The sequence below is a fragment of the Toxorhynchites rutilus genome, chromosome 3, assembly GCF_029784135.1.
Source record: "Toxorhynchites rutilus septentrionalis strain SRP chromosome 3, ASM2978413v1, whole genome shotgun sequence".
Taxonomy (NCBI): domain Eukaryota; kingdom Metazoa; phylum Arthropoda; class Insecta; order Diptera; family Culicidae; genus Toxorhynchites; species Toxorhynchites rutilus.
The window spans coordinates 266,415,841-266,432,952 of NC_073746.1; the positions used below are offsets into that span (position 1 = coordinate 266,415,841).

Genomic DNA, 17,112 nt, shown 5'->3' on the forward strand with positions numbered 1-17,112 from the left:
TCCATTCAGAGGTTTTGGAACGTGTGGAAACAATCCGTGATCTAGGGATCACGGTTGATAGCAAACTCCGGTTCAAAGAACATGTAAACGCGACAACTGCGAATGCAGCCCTTGGATTAATCCAACGCAAAACAAGTGGCTTCACCGATGCATACGCTCTTAAGGCACTATACTGTTCGACTATGCGACTAGACTGGATGTATGTGACTATAATCCAATTAATTGGTAAGTGTGTTATTTTTTCAAGAAAGCTAATAGGCTTCTATTTGATATGTCGATCATTTGAATCGGTCCAGTAGTTCAAAAGTAATATTTTTTTGAAAAAAGGCATTTTTGGGAAAAAAGGAAAAATTATTTTTTGAACCATCGGGTAACTTTGAAAAAATGTCAAACACAAAAACGAATAAAACGCCCTTGGTCCCGAGACCATGAAAACTATAAAAAACAAATACAATTAATAATGACAAAACCGAAATGTAATTTTTGCGAGCGTAGCATTTTTCCAAGAATGACTAGCTTATAAGCTTTAATTTGATATGTCGATCGTCTGAATCGGTTCAATAGTTCACAAGTTATAAATTTTTGAAAAGTGTCATTTTTGGAAAAAAAAGGGGAAAAATCGATATTTCGGATCAGCCTAAAATGAAAATATGCACCATAACAAAAAAAAATAAAAAAATACGGGTCTAAAAGTTTGCAATAAACAACGAAACTACCACTTTTGACGAAAATCGGAGAACTACTATTATCGGTTTGACATGGAATGACTGTATAGATTATTGTAATGCTAACATAAACGAAAACAAATACTCCAGTTTTTACCGGGTTTTTTCGGATTGTTCCATCTTTTCCAAAAAATTGTGGGTATTTCTGAGGACAGCACGAATAATTATGTGAGCACTTAAAAATGGAATTCATTTACCCTAATAGCAGACGAGTCTACTGACGTTTCATCGAAGAAGTCGTTAGCGTTGATCGCATGCACATTATTTTGAAGGAAGGTACACTCCATGTTAACCATGTTAACACTCCTGCTTCTACGACTTGTTTGAGGTTATCGAAACTGACTCAGAAACGTTTTACGAGACTGTGGTTGCCTGTTTTAATAGAGACGGAATACCATACAAGCATAATATTCTTGTAGGATATTCTGCCGATGGAGCTAATAACATGACCGAGAAGCCATTAGGAGCGTATCTAAGGAAAGACTGTCCAGATTTGAACGCTCCGGTGGCAATAATACGTAACTACCAATACTAAATACTGGCACTGTCTCTGTATACCCTAATTTGGATTGTTAATATAAAAAATTGAGAAAAAATGAAAAAAATCATTCTTCCAGCTCTTCTTCAGTTTTTCAATTTTTGTTCCAGCTTTCTCCAACTTTTTTTTCAAAATTTTCCAGCTCTTTAAAAAAAATTGTTGGCATCTCTGCTTACGTGTGAAGTTTCATGACATTTCGTTTATATGTTCAAATCTATAGTTGTTTAAGTATCACTACCTGAGCATTCGTATAGGAAATGGAAAAAAAAGGAATATCGTATTTCGATCAAACATTATTTTTTGATGGAAAAAACTCCTGAATCAATGCTGTGGTTTACGAAATATTATTCTACTCCTGCTCCTTCGAGAACAACAGTTTATCGGTGGGTTAGTGAATTTAAAATGGGCCGTACAAGCACCGCAGATGTACCTCGCTCTGGAAGACCAAAAGAGGCTACGAATCCAGGAATCGTCAAACAAGTGCATCGACTAGTTTTGAGCGATCGTAAAGTGAAGTTACGCGTGTTAGCTGAGATCGTAGGCTTTTCAAAAGAACGAGTAGGATACATCTTGCACTACATTTTGGATATTTTTTGCATGGCTAGAAGGAAGAGATTAGAAATTAGAAATTTAAAAGAAAATAATTATATACTAATTCTAATCCAAAATTTAAGATGTGGTTGTATAAAATCCGATTGCAAAATTTAAAGAGGAAAAGTCCTTACTCAGCAAATATATATCAATGAATAAATGAAATGAAATGAATGAAAGAGATATTCGCGCGATGGGTGACGTGTTTGCTGACCGTCGACGAAAAACAGCGACGCGTTGATGAATCAACAGCTGGTCTGGCGTTGTTGAAGCTTAATCGAGGGGACTTCTTTCGACGTTGGATGAAACGTGGATCCATTACCACACTCCTGAGTCCAATAGGCAGTCTGCAGAGTGGCACTGAGGCATATTTCGAAGACTTAGACGATTCGTACCACAGAAAGGCATGAATTGCATGAGTTCTCTGTACTTCGTCAAGACCTTGTTGTACAACTTTCAAGCGTGGCTTTTGATCACCATATTTTGTTACAGCATCCTGTTTGGTTGCTTACAGGCATGTAAATTGCGATAACCTTCTCGCACACAGATTCTCCAGATGGTACTTTGGCTAGAGTTGTGTTTTTTGGCCATATCGTAGTCCGAGAGCCCCTGATTTCTGAGGTGTTTTGACTTGATTGGGACATTATAGAGCAGGCATTCCCGCACAACGAAGTCAGTTTGTTTCGGGTCATTATTCTGTTGAAAGTAGTAATTACGAGGGAGACCGAATTTCTGAACGGGAGATGACAGGTTAAGTTTCAGGAAGATCAATTAAGCCACCTAGTCCATCGCCGAATCGATAAACTCTATGGTTCCAGTTCCAGAAGCCGCCCTCGTACCATACATCATCTGACTGCCGCCGCCGTGTTTTACTGTGGTAACCAAATGCTGAATCTGAAGCACCGATCCTGGTTTCCTTCACGTCATCTGTCTTCCTTTCGATTCAAAGATGTTGGTTTTCGGCTCATCCGTATAAAAGACCTTGTTCCAGAACTCCTTAGATCTGTTTACATATGCCTTAGCAAATTGTAGTCGTATTTTTCATAATCACTTTTGAGATGAAATACTTTTCACGGCCAGCACGACCTCTCAAATTGTTCCTGTATGCTGCTCTCCGGACTGTGTCTGTGCAGACAGGTCTCCCAATGATGCCGGCCACTTCGGTAGTCAATTCAGGAATGTTTGTTTTAAGGTTCTTTCGCAATGTTCGAACAATCCGTTTGCGTTCTCTACCAGGAGATTTTTCATGGTTCCTACATGTTTCCACTTGGTTTTGATTTTCTTTACTGTAGAGTGGGTTGTTCCGACAGCAGCAGCTGCTATTGACCCATTCCATAAGGTTATGCACCAATGAACCAAATTTCAAATTTAGTTTTAGGAAAAAAATGAAAAAGTTATTTGAATAAGCACTAGTTATATCATAAATTCCTTGAAACGAATTTGTTTTTCATGCGCCAACCTTTGAGAGGGGCGAGCTTAAAAAAAACTACATAATTATTTTTAAAATATTTTAGTTTTCAGTGTGTTTTTGTTTCTTGAGATATCTCTGCACTTGCCTAACCTAAGTTCAATGTCTATATACCATTAAATGGATAATTAAATACTTGTTTGAAGAGCCGGGGGTAGATCTAGATTTCCTTTTGTAATTTATGAGAAACAAGCATTTGAAAAACAGGTATTTTAAAGCGTTGTCACGTCACAAAAATAAAGCTTTTTTTAAATTTATCAGCTGAACCTAAAATCAAACCTTTTTATACTTGGGTTTCTCTGAGCAAACAATGAGAATCAACAACCCACAAAATTTGGTTAAGATCGGTCCACAAATATAAGAGTATCAACTGTCTCAAGAAGATGTTGTCACGTCACGCAAAGTATACGATCCATTCCAGCGTGACGTGGTAATATTTTGACTCAAAACCAAAAATTATGTTTGTCTTTTTTATGTACGAAACACACAAAATCAAACGATGTTTTAGTGTAATTGAGAAAATTTACTACAAGAATCATCAGTTGTCTGTCAAATACTTTTTGTGACGAAACAACACCTGACTTTGTTTCGGACTGTTGAACATTAATGTTTGAAACGGAACTGAAACCATTTCAAAACATACAAATGAACTTTCTTCTATATTTTGTCGACAATAAATGAACGTAGATTCCACAATATAGAATTGGTTCTTGTTTCGACTTCCAGTTTGCTGATAATAGTATTGAATGACAAAAAATATGGGAACCCCATACGATTTGGGTATTTCGTTGCAGGTGTCTTACCATCGGAAGTAGAATGTCGTATTCCGATGTCATTTTAAAATCGAGAATGGTGACTTCTGGTTCGTAAGAATTTAGCCTTAGAGCGACGCGTGTGGAGTTAGACAAAGAAAGTACACACACGCAAACGTCAACGGTTAACGATCAAAGTCAACGTCCAAGTCGAAGTCAAAGACATCTTCAACACGCAAACATAAATTCCCTTGCACAGGTACGTGCACATGCACAAATATACATACAAAGAGTTTATCAAAAATTTCTGATAGAAAAATCAAATGCGTTTCTCCTATAGTGAGCGCCACTCGATGAACCAGGATTGTACCAGCCATTGATGGCAAGTGCCAGAGCGAACGTGTTAAACAATCACGATGTAAAAATTGGAGGTCGGTTTAGGATCACCCCGAATTTTCCCAAACAACGGCATACCGTGTATTACAGGTAACTGGTAGATTCAATTTATATAGTTTTTTTTTTATGAACATACCATAAGCAATTATAATCGTCTTGTGCGAACTTCACAATCTAAAAGAATATTGAACTCATTTTGCATACAGGTCAACAACATTCACAGGCTGTATCGATGCCTGTAAATGATGTTAGAATGAAGGCTAAAAGCCAAAGAATTTCAGGGGTTTGGTTTGTTTTTGAAGTAATGAAAACGCAAAATGGCGCTAAAACGGTAGAATGAAGAGAACCAGAAAAAAGTCACCATGTTATCAAATTGTCAGCGTTATAACAATTTTCATTTGACACTACTGAAAATTCGGTAGGAAGTACCGTTCCTGAGATACAAAGAGGAGTAGGTTCAGTATCACCGGTCGCGTTAGGAACACATTCCCCTATAGGATGGATCTTCAGGAGGGGAAGAGGAGATCTCAGAGGAAAGAGGAAAGTGAGAAGTATTCAGAGTAATAAAAAACATAAAAAATAGTATATAGCTTGCTACAATACGGTGACATTCTAATTCAATACAACTTATCGATTGTGTGACGTGACAACGGTTCGTGGAGACTGTTTATCCGCTTAGAGCGCGTTGTCATGTCACAAAATGAATGCCGATTTTGCAATGTTCTTGCGAGTTTTTTTAAAAACTGAATATACAGGAATCACAAAAATCACAAAAGTATTCGGCTGGCAACAAGCGAATGGATCTATAAAATTTTCTCCAACTAAAGATACTTGTAGGAAATTTTCTCTATTTTACTTTCATATCGTTTACTATTTGAAAATCGTATGATTTATACATGAAAGAAAGAAAAAAACTGTTTTTAGTGAATCAAAACGTTGTCACGTCACGCTGGAATGGGTCTATTTTCCGCAATATCTTTCGTCGACAAGTCTTACTTATTATCATTGTACGTGTAACAATGTCTATTTCGTTCTTCTTACTTCACATTTTGATAAAAACTTTTCAAACATCTACAAAAAACAAAAACCCACACTTCCCAAGCAGTGATTTGGTGTTGGCATCACCCACTGACGAAAAAAAGTACCGTCTTGTCTCAAATTCCCAACACTTAAGCTTTGATGGCCATTAAACAGTGTCTCATTACTTAAAATAGTACTCTTTCGCGAAATTAAATTGATTCTTGGATACAATAGAGTCTTCTTCTTTATTTGACTACAATAAAATTGATTTACCAATACATATTCGTGGTGAAAAACTAAAAATATGTTTAATCACTTTTGTCTCAAATTTCGAACACCATTTTTGTCACTCACTCATATTCCGAACACTTTTGTCTCAAATTCCGAACAGCAAAAATGCATTATTTTTTTAAAAATCATATATTTTGAACTACTGGACCGATTCATATGATCGATATATCTATCAAATCAAAGTCAATTAGCTAGTCTTTTTTGGAAAAATGTTATACTCGCAAAAAAAATGGATTTTGCTTTCGTAATTATTGATTGTATTTGTTTTTCATAGTTTACATAGTTTCTGGACCAAGGGCGCTATATCGGTATCAATACCTATAAATGATGTTGAAATGAAGTCTATAACCAAAATAATGTCAAGGTTTTGATTATTAAATTATTTATAACATTAAAGTTCAGTAAATTCACATTGAAAAATGAAGTGTTCGCAATTTGAATCATGCACAGAAACTTGATTCATATTATGAACACTAATTTTAATGAAGATTTCTGCATAAAATATCGTTTTTTCATCCATTTATTGTAGATTCGTACAAATTCTAGCAATTAACATGAAACTACCAAACAAAATAGTTGAAAAAAATATGAAAAATTAACGATGCTTGTTTGTTATAGAGTTTGCAAACGTAAAATTTAATCATTGGTTTTGACTGTCACTTTTTTTTATGCTCAATATTATATATTTCATATTATAGGCTGTATCGATGCCTGTAAATGATGTTAGAATGAAGGCTAAAAGCCAAAAAATTTCAGGGTTTTGGTTATTCCATTATTTATAACATTAAAGTTCAGTAAATTTACATTTGAAAATGAAGTGTTCGGAATTTGAATCATGCGTAGAAATTTGATTCATATTCCGAACACTACCTCAATATTCATTTTAATTAAGATTTCTGCATAAAATAACATTTCTTTTACCCAGTTATCGTAGGTTCTTACATTTTCTAGCACTTAACATGAAAACAACAATCAAAATAGTTGAAACAACAATAAAAACTGAAAAATGAACGATGCTTGTTTTTTTCACGGAATTTGCTAACGCAAACATTTTATCATTGTTTTTGACTGTCACTTTTTTGAAAATGTCTAATATTATAAATTATAGGCTGTATTGATATTTGTAAATGATGCCAAAATAAAGCCTATACCTCAAAGAATGTCTATGTTTTCATTATTCAATTATTCATAACATAAAATTTTAGTAAATTTATATTTCAAAATGAAGTGTTCGGAATTTGAGACTGTTCGGAATATGAGACAAAACGGTACACTAATTCACAAAGGTCTTACTCAAAAGGATAATTCTTTGCAGAATATTAATATGTACACTGAATTTTGTGATGATTAAAAAAGAGATTGTTTTCAATTTGTTGGAATAAATAATTAGCAAAAAACTTTTCGCGAAATTTTCTTGCGCGCATAGTTAAAGAAATTTCACGTGAAATTTTTACCGTCGAAAGATACGGTTCCCGGAATAAATCGCCACAGAAAACGACTGCAACAGAAACCACCGCTTATAAAATGTGTAGTAGGCTATAAATATTGTGGCGCGGTATTGTATTTCAAAACAAGAATTAACCGGGCAAACGTATCGCCCCAGGCAAACGTAACGCCCCGGGCAGACGTATACCGTCCGACGCTCGCTAGAGCTCGGTCGGACATTGCTAAAGGATCGTATCCTATGTTTCAAACTAACCGGGCAATCAGTGGATCCCAGGTTTGCGTGCGAGACACCGCCGCTTCCGACGGCGGGTCGGCGGTGGACTCGGATTGCGTCATCTTGGCGGCATGGGCCGCCTCGATTCCTTATCCTCGCCAAATGGGGACTTCGTCCCCATTACATTGTCCTCAGAATAAATTTCGAAAAACGAGAACAAGAGAATAAATTTATAATAGAAATGTGAGGCACATGATGTTTTTCCCGCGCCAAATATTTCTAGCCTACTACACTTTTTCTAAGCGGTTGTTTCTGTTGCAGTTGTTTACTGTGGCGATTTATTCCGGTCACCGAAAGATACAGGTTTTCCAAACAATTTGCTGTCAAAAGATCTCTCTCAAATACGCCTACTACGACCGTTTCTATAGAATGAACATTGATTCCGAGTTCCAAGAAATGTTTCTATCCTTATTCCTTACATTCATGTACTTCTACAGTGTGTTTGAACTGTTTTCGTTGAGTCACTTTTACAAAGTGAGAATATAGGATATTGTAAATATAATTTCATTTCTGTCCGAATTTGTATTTCCAAAAAAAAATTGAACATTCCTACCCAACGCTAAGCAGAACCATAAAAAAGTACATCTCATGAACTCCAGTCATTGCGACTGAAGGGAATTTTTACAGCTAGTCACCCTCCCTTACCTGCTCTTTCCCACGAGAATGGTTTTGTTCTCTCAATCGTGTGGTCCACCGGTCTCTACAGTCGCGTGTAAACATACCAATAAGTGCAATAGCACATCACAAGCACTACCACACTCTTGCCCCTCTGCTGCTGCGGACTCGGCGTCAAACTGAAAAACATCTTTTGAAACGCGTTGACGACGCGAAGCGGAGGTGATCATATTTTCCGCTTTAACTAGCTTGTTTCGAAAATATACAAATCGTCGAATAAGTGAGATATGGAATGTAAACAAAGCCAGCAGACCGCAATAAACGCAATGCCGAAATAGTTTCCACTCGTTCTTCATTAATCGTTAAATCGGGTCGGGCAAGCGGAGGCACATTTTAGGAGCTCCCTGCTCTATTCTTTTGGAGGCGTTTTGGGATGGGACATATTTTTAGAACTATTGGAAGCAGCTTGCGCGAGTAGCGTTCTAAATTAGCGCCTTTTAATCGTCTGTCTTTGTTTATGGAATGTTGGTAGTTTTTTGCTCTTGCTCAAATGCAGAAATTAAAACCGAAATAGTGCTGCCAATAGAAGATGTGCTCTGGAATTATGGATTTCACACGGGGTAATCAATTTTCCCCAGCTTTCATTAATCACATGAGTGAAACATGGAATAATTGTTAAAATAATCCCCGTTTTAAGTTTGCATCCGAGTGTGTTTAATAATAACTCAAGTGATTCACGTACTGCTGTAAACATCATCCCCACAACCGAGAAAACAACGTTTTATGGCGAAAAAAATTCATCTCTGCCTAAAAATTACATCGCTTCGCTTCGTGATTCCCATAAATTACGTTAAGCGGATAAACAAGACGAGCCAAATTTTCATAATTTCTGCTCGAAATTCAACCTCCGTTACGCATAATTTTTCATCTCCCGCGTCACATCTGGAAGAAAAATGATGCTGTTTTCTCCTGGCTGAAGTTTTATTTCTCACTTCCCCTAGCGTTCCGCCCCTCCGGCACACTAAACATTAGTTACTCATTTACTCAAAGGCGGCGGCGTTTGGAGCCAATGGGAAATAAAAGTGGAACAAGCTGGGATCAATTTGTAGCGATATAATTTAGGGGGCAAGTGATGCTGAACGATTACCGTGATTTCTAGGTGTGTGGTGGAGTTCCGGTACATCATCATACCTCCATTGTTTATTTGTTGTTTATTGCGCAACTTTTTTTTGTTTGGTTTTCCACACAAACATGATTTTACATCACAGGTGAATCCCTCGCGTGGCTTCCGTCTTAGTTCAAGACAATTTTGAATTAAAAAATGAAAGCTTAACGCTGAACATGTAAAAAATAATGAATGATTTCAAATGCTTATAACTCGACCATTTCATGATATATTCCAAGCACTGCCTAAACGTGCTAAATTCCATGTTTCAATAGGTCTAGTTTTTGCTCCTCAAATTGTATCGACCAAAAGGAGCGACTAGTGAGTCACACTAGTCAACTGCTAGAGGTGAATTAACTGCAAAGTTTAAGGTCTCTTGAATACAAACGTAGATTAAATCTCAAGTCATCTTCAGTCTTGCACCAACCAGAGAGCAAGTAACAGTCTTTCCTAATGCTAATGTCATATACAATGATTTTGCCTGATACAATGTAAAAAATCGCACATAAAAGAAAAAATATTGCGTCGCAAGCCCCCGTCGCAAGTGTAATTCTCCTGTCAGTGAGTGTCAAATTAGTTTCCCCCTGCATCATTAACCAAAATAAAGAATCCGATACTGGGCGGCAACAAACGAGTTTCAATTTTTCTGTCACAACCTGAACGAAAATACATGTTGTTTTATTCCACCGTTTACCAAGCAGAAGCAAATAATTTATCAGTTCTTTTCAGAACTATTTTACCGGAAAAGTTTCCGCTGTGGACTTGCAAGTACAAGCGTCCAGAGAAGGGATTGCATTACCGTGCCAAAATTTCAATAACCGGTTATTCGGTAATGAAAATTTCATCAGCGGTAAAACCGGTAAATTACCGGTAAAAAACATACTTTAAAATAATCCATTTTCTTGTAGAAACGGCTTTTATTTATAATGATTAGTTCACAAAAAACATTTTGCAAGTTTTTGCTGATTTAAGTTATACTTAAGGGCACAGTAAATATTAATTTTGTCGTAGATCGGATCTCATTAACAAAGTTTCCAGAAGAGGAAAACACCAGGGTCCAATTATGTTGGGTAGAAGAGTATCGAATACCATTGTCATGTATTTGCCTCTGATGCCCTCTGTACGAAAACTCTTGTCTGAGGGTTTTCATCAATCCGTTTATAGACGTTGAGTTTGGGCTGGACGTTGATACCTCAGACTGTTGCAATCGTTGTTCAAGTTTGATGCTCCTTGATGCTCAACTGTTCTGCAGGTTTCGCATCGTCCAGTGGATTTTTTCCTCCTGTTGTCTAGCTACTGAATCAATATCATCATTGTCAAAGTTGATAAAGTCAGGAACAATTTCGAATGCCTGCTTGATCAATGCAGTCCGTGACTTTGATAGAAAACGCCAAAGTCTCCATAATTGTGTCACGACCACGAGCAGAATGATATACGGGAACAAATCTGTATATACGTAACGTCCTTCTGCAATCCTTCCAATCAGGGCTTAACCCATTAACGACCAAGCTGTAAAAAATATTTTTTCAACAAAAGCCTTTGGTGTAATTTTGATTATTGGCCTTACAGAAACTCCAATCTTCGAGAATTATATTTTTTCTGTTCTTCGGTTTTCCGGAAAATGACAAAAAATCAAAAAGCGCCAAACAAAATCATTGGCCAAAACCTACTTTTTTGTTCCTGTAGAAGGTTCATCATTTCTAAATTTTGTAAGGTATTGTTTTTTTGTTTGGTTATGTACTTTCCGCACATAGTTGATTTAAACCGATTTTCATGCCCAATAAAGTGGTACAAATTTGAATGAACTTGATAGTAAGTGGTGGCTAATAGATTAGGCTATCATTTGATGCCAAACCCTTACCATATGGTTGCTTTCCAAAGCCATGAAAAATTATCGAAGGCGCTGTTCGATTTTTCGAACGCTTGGCATCAAACGGGTTAAAGCAGCTGCTTAGAAATGTTTGATGGTTACTTTGATACCTGTTCTAGCTTCAAAAGGTTGCATTTCTTTCGCAATAGCAGTTCAATAGCGACCAGAACTGGTTTTTGGGCATCAACCAAATCCTTTATCGCTGTCAGTTCTTAAACGCTGAAGCTTATCTTTTGTTTCGTTTTCAGATCTAGCAACGATTTTTTAACTGAAGGTCGGAGGTCGTAGAATCGAAGCAACATTGCTAGTTGTGTTTTTTTTTCGATCTTAATTGATTCTCGAGCAATATTTCAAAGCGGCATAAAGGCAAATTTATAAGTCATGGTGTGAAAAAAAAAATAACCGAAATAACCGGTTATTGATTGTAAAATTACCGGTAATTCGGTAATGGAAAATGATCCGGTATTACCGGTAAAACCGGTAACGGTAAAACCGGTTAACAATCCCTAGTCCAGAGACACGTTTCCACTGGAGAACCGTGAGCCTCCGTTCTCGTGCTATCGATCGAAAACACACACAATGTGATGCAATTTTGTTCAGTTGAGGCACGGCGTCGATTCACATTCCGTCTGGTGGAGAGTGTTTTCGTATTTTTGCATCACACGCACACATTGGCGTTGTTTTCATGCATTACCAAAGGTAGATTAAGATGGTTAAGGAATGTGGAATAATGGTTCTGGAGAAACAAAACACATTCACCTTATTCACGCTGCTAGCGAACAGACGAAAGCGGCGACTCGATGAAAGGATAGAGTGTACTGAGTCGATTTTCCTACCGTTAGGTAGAAAGTGTTTGTGTACGATTGAATCACGGAACGCAAGCGTTTTCTATTTTTTTAACTTCGTCCCGCCCACGATTGATATTTTGGTTTGAATAATTTCGAGCACTCACGTTTCCTCTGAAATAGTATTTCTGAATGCGTTCTTTATTCGCGATCAACAATAGAGAACGGCACTCTAATTCCAATTAGTGATTGGATGAAACTCTTTTCAAAAGCAATTGAATTCAACACTTTCCCTTTGATTCTCATAATGTATTTTTTTTTAAATTTTTTAAATAATTATTTTAAAACGTTGTTTTGACCGCGAGTTAGATTGTGACGTGTTGTCCGTTAGTCACACTTCAACTTGAGAATGGAACAGCAAATTTAATTATTTTGGAAAATTCGATACTTTTTATAATTCATCTTAGATCAATTTTCAGTATAATTTGTGATACAGAATGTGGTTTTGTTACATATCGATGCTCAAAAACTGTGTTTTGAAATTGACCGTGCAGAGCACGAATTTAAGGACGAATGACCCTCGGATTAGAGCTCTCTAAAAAACATCATTCGCGTCGAACGAGTTTTCATCCAACCATCCAGTAGTTTCAATACAACGGCAATAATGACAGCAGTGGTAGAAGTCAGCAATTATAAGTGATGTGTCAATAATATGAAAAGTATAAATAGAAAATGATGAGATCTCAACGCGCTGTGTTAGTTTCGCAATTATGAATATGTAATGTAAACCAGCAAAATAATGCGGTCTTTTTGACATGGTAAAATATTCTCCGTTCCGTGATCAAACATTCGGTATTGAACGCTATTTATCTCATCGCTATCCATCTCGAACTATTATTCAAACATCGTTTTCCCTAGTTTATGCTTCATTCAGATCGGTAGCAAAAAAAAACCGAAATGGTCTGGGGGAGCGCATTGCTTTGGTTGGCAGCCAGAATACGCTCCATCCTCAGCGAAATTATGACTAAATGGATTTCCCAGAAAGCACCGGTTTATATACAGATTTGGTGATTGCAAAAGCCTGTTTTCATAACAATTTTTAAGCTATTGAAACAAGTTTTTGAATCAATAAGTAACAATTATATAACTCTTGGACATTTTATCTTTCGAATGAAGTGGTTATAATACCCCTCCGTTCAGCCGGCAAAGAGGTACTAACGTTCAAAACCTTGCACTCCAAGTGTAACGCTCTCGATTTCGAAACTTTGAACATACACCCGGTACAGAAATGAAAGACGTAGTGCTACGTCAAAACACCATTTTTGTATTCTATCAAATTCGAGTTCTACTCAAAAAATGATCAACAGATACTGTAGCATGGTTCGTGTTGAGTTATTCTAGTGTAGAAATTCTAAAAAAAAATGATTTTTTCCATGTTTCTGAAGTTTAGAATATATTCTAGAAAGATATTTTCGAAAATCCCATTTTTTACCGAGTTTTATTATAAAACGATTATTTATATATATTTATATATATCTAATTATTTATTATAAAATATTAGAAAACATCAAACGTTTTTCTCGAAACTAGTTTTTTCAAACTGGCGAACAAGATATCTCAAATTATACAAAACCGATTTCTTCCATACTTGATATAAATAAATCTCTATGCATATCTCTACCGCATGAACCGATAAAAAACATAATTTTTTAGTTTTACTATTTAAAAAAAATCAAGGTGCCCATTTAAATGTACTAAAAAGCATTTCTTTATTTCAAACTCCTACCATTTTGTCAAAAACATTTTTTAGACTTATCCGAGGTTCATACCAGAGCGGCATTTGTACTGATTCAGAATCTGTATTGAAAAGAAGAAAAAAAAACTACAAAACAATATTCATAAAAAAAGCTCACAAGGCTCCGGCGAGATTCGAACTCACGATCTCCTGTTTACTAGACAGGCGCTTTAACCAACTAAGCCACGGCGCCGCTTGTGTCCGTGGTTTGCATATGCCATTTATTACTCACATTCATTAACCTAATGTAAAACACGTTCAAATACACATTCTGCTCAGACGCCGAAATATTGTGTTTTCCTGGTTCAACACACAAAACCCCCTCCAGAGGCAACTTTCATCATCAATAATAGTGAACGTTATTGAAACTTTTCGATCGGCGTATTCGCTTTGTTTGCACGGCTTTTGTTCCTCAGTTCACGCCATGATATTGATTAATCGTTCGATACTGTGTTGTCGTATAATTTGATAGATAAATGAAAGCAGATAGCAGGGCGACAAATAGCAGACAATACATCATTAACAGATTCCTGGAAGAATACTTTGGCTCTGCTATGGGGACCAGCTTCATGGAATGACCATAATGATACACCATGGGCAAGGTTGCCAACAATATTTTCCAAAAATCAGAAAGAACGAAAATGAAAATCAGGAAGAAATCAGGATAGTTCATATTGGATTGTACGGAAAGTTAATGTCGATTTTTGGGAAAATATAAGCATCACTTTTATAGGCAGATATACATCTTAGTGATGAAAGGGATAGAATAGCTGGCCGGATATCCGGTATCCGGTCAAACACCGGATATCCGGCAAGCTATTCGGCTCTTTTTTTACGAATAAGAAACTAGAAGAAACTGAATATCCCTTAATAGAGTATCATATTTTCTGCAAGCAATATTAATCAGATTTTTTTCTGTTAAGGATTCAATAACAGAAAAGGTTACAATGATAAAATTTTCGTGTATATATTTAAATATTTGAACATTTGAATAATTATAATACAGTAGAACTCCGATTATCCACGAGCGGATGGATGGCAGTGCTGATTATTCGCAACGGTGAGTTCCATTGTAAATCTATGGGCCTTCCTGGAATTTTTCAGCAAATGGTAGGTATATGCTCTTTTGTTTTGGTCATGGCTTTCACATTATCTGGCTACTGGGGTGCACGATGGATGGATTTTATTATATTTATAAAACATAGTTTTCTTGCTGAAATAATTTTTTTCCCTGTTTGCATCTCATTTTTAGTCCTAAATCGCGTTTTCCGCGATTTTCTTTATACGCGGTGACCTTGCCAGACTATTCCGTGGATAATCGGGGTTCTACTGTACTAGTCGAAAATGGGTGAGTACTACGAATTCAAATACGCAAATAACATCAATCATTTATTTTCATTCAAGATTACAAAACTTGGAACTACACTCGACAAAAAAAATTAGAGGATCAGAATGCGAAGTCGGAAATTTTAAGTGATTTTTGACATGCTGTAACTTCGTTGAAAATCAACGCATATCGATGGAATGCGCATCATTTTGAAGCTACAACTTATTAGAGTATTTTACATACATATTTTTATCTTGATATGTGTAGCTGTAGTAGGCAACAATATCGGAAAGAAATGAAAAATCGACTTTTCTTTGTTTTTTCAAGAATATTCTGGACTAACACAATTTTTTGCTAACCAACTCTACAACAAATCCAAGCATAAATCTTTTCAATCAGCTTTCATTTGGTTCCATGAATCTTCCTGTAGGACCTTCCCACACAAAGATAATTCAGTTTGAATGAAAACTTACCCCTTCGTCTTTAATGATGAATAATTCAATAAACAACCATCGCACCGCAAATCGAAAGTCAGTTTTGAAAACTTCAACAAATTCCGCACAAAGATAATTTGTTACTTTGACGAAAAAAAAGTATTTTAATTTTTCAAAAGTAATTGAAGTAGTAATTTCAAAAAAGTGCCAAGAAAACAGGATTTTTATAGTGCTCTACAAAATCCACTGTAATTCTGCAAATACCGCAGTAAGTTCTAATGTTTGCAGGAATTTTCAAAGTTTAGAGTAAATTAGAGGAGCTTTTAATCGCAAATCGTATCAGAAGTACAAAATCCTACGCGACTCTCAGAGTGAACGATTCGTAACTTTCGTCTTTATGAGTTTATGGGTGAAGAGTGCGTGTATGTGTGGAAATGTGTATGTATATGTTTCAGTATCATTACACCATACAATATTTGAAGCTATGAAAACCAGGTCATGGTGATAATGAATTAATGGTCTGAGTTAATATTAGTTTAATTTAAAAAAAATATGATTTATCTTGTGTTAATGAAAAGCTCTTAATCTTTTTCTAATATCCGGCCGGATAGACCGGATACAGGTTAGTTACCGGATATCCGTTTCATCTGTAATACATTCATTTAATTTTATATGCACAATTTTGTTCCACAATCTTTCGCCATCTTTCATGCAGCTTGAAAACTCTATCCTCCCAAAACATTTTCGCATGGCTGGAACCAGAGATGCCAACCTTCCTGATTTTTCAGGATTTCCAGACTTTTTGGCATGTTTCATATTATCCAGATAAACACTCAATTTTGCCTGATTCTTCTGAAATGATCCTGATTTAACTTGTTTTTTATACTTTTTATATGATCAGAATAAAATAATCAATAATGAATACATAGGAATCCCTTTCAAAGCTCTGCTGGTTGGAAATTAGAACTGTCAAAATATTGGGTTGGGGAAAAAGAAATGTCGTATATTGTCAATATATGGCAACACTTAAACATATCTTGTGTTGTACTTATCGCATCGGGTCATACTATACGGCTATTTAAAGACGACAATCTGTGCTACAAGTGTAATTTTGACAGTGTTGTGATTGTCCTTTTCGGTCTTATGTTATAGTGTGTCAAAGATGGAGTCCACAAGCAAGAAATTCGCCGTATTTTACGTTTTTACTACCTGCGAGGTAAAACTGCAACGAAGGCGGCCGAAAAAATTCGTGTAGGTTATGGACGATACTGTAACGATTCGCACAGCACAGCGTTGGTTTGATCGATTTCGTTCTGGTGTAGTGGCTGTCGAAGATACACCCCGTACTGGTAGGCCAATCGTCGTGGAAACCGATAAAATCGTTGAAATCATCCAAGTAGACCTCCTTATACCCTCCTTTCCTTCCTTTGCGGGTAATTCGTCCCCTTGCTATAAATAGTAGAATAAGTTGAAATGTAAATACACTATAGATATACGAATAGATTTATAAATTGAGTGTTCATCAACATTGTTACAATTTCCTTATATCCCATCCTTCTCCTAAAAATATGTCACCCTCCTAAACTCGAGTACACCGCGAGAAATCGGTTTTCCACCTTA

General features: G+C 36.3%; 1 protein-coding gene and 1 non-coding gene across 2 annotated transcripts in view; both read right to left on the reverse strand.

The window, feature by feature from the left end:
- The window catches only part of LOC129774197 (uncharacterized), a 73,355-nt gene that overhangs the window by 49,581 nt on the left and 6,662 nt on the right, over positions 1–17,112 (reverse strand). The window lies entirely within an intron of this gene.
- Trnat-agu (transfer RNA threonine (anticodon AGU)) lies at positions 13,851–13,924 on the reverse strand. The gene has a single exon. It is a non-coding gene; the product is annotated as a tRNA-Thr (tRNA).